The sequence below is a fragment of the Condylura cristata genome, unplaced genomic scaffold (assembly GCF_000260355.1).
Source record: "Condylura cristata isolate star-nosed mole 26May11 unplaced genomic scaffold, ConCri1.0 scaffold00034, whole genome shotgun sequence".
Lineage (NCBI taxonomy): Eukaryota > Metazoa > Chordata > Mammalia > Eulipotyphla > Talpidae > Condylura > Condylura cristata.
Genome location: NW_004567135.1, coordinates 2,186,676 through 2,187,341, shown reverse-complemented (window position 1 = coordinate 2,187,341; position 666 = coordinate 2,186,676).

The window sequence follows — 666 nt, the reverse complement described above, 5'->3', positions numbered from 1 at the left end:
CCGCCCGCCCAGCCGCCTCGGGCCGCGCGCGACCCACTCACTTCGTGCTTCAGTAGCTCCTGGACCAGAGGCCTGGCCGCCAGCTCGGTGACCGTCAGCCGCCCCGCCGAGCCGGAGACGCTGAGCAGGGAGAGCAGTCTGCGTCTCGTGCGCAAGCTGTTTTGGCCTGGGGGTTCTGGCTAGTTTGCTGCTTTTTTTTTTTAAAGGTTTGTTTATGCCTGCAAGAGCTGGGGTGCAGGCCAGAGGTGCGGGGTGCGGGGGTGGCGGAGTGACAGGACGCCCCAGCCACAGTGGGGAGCAGGACAGGCTGAGACCCACGGCTGAGGGGGCCGCGCCCTGGGGTGCCCCCGGCAGCCTCCCGGTGCTGCGCTGTGAGCCTTGTGCCACCGACGCGGCGGTCGCAGGGGCAGGGCCTGGCGGACGGGTCTGTCCAGGGGACCTGCGTTCCCCCTCCTGGCCGTGCCCCTCACGGTGGCCCCAAGCGAAGCCGTTTCCCCCAGGGGACAGCAGCAGGGGCTGACAGGGACGAGCCAGGAGGCCGCCCCTGCAGGGGCCGGGCGCCCCCACCCCCTCACCGGTACAGCGTGGTGCTTGACTTGTGCCGCTGGTCTGCGCCCTCGTCGGGGACGGCGCCCTTGAGCGCGGCCCTGCGGCCCAGGGTGCCCC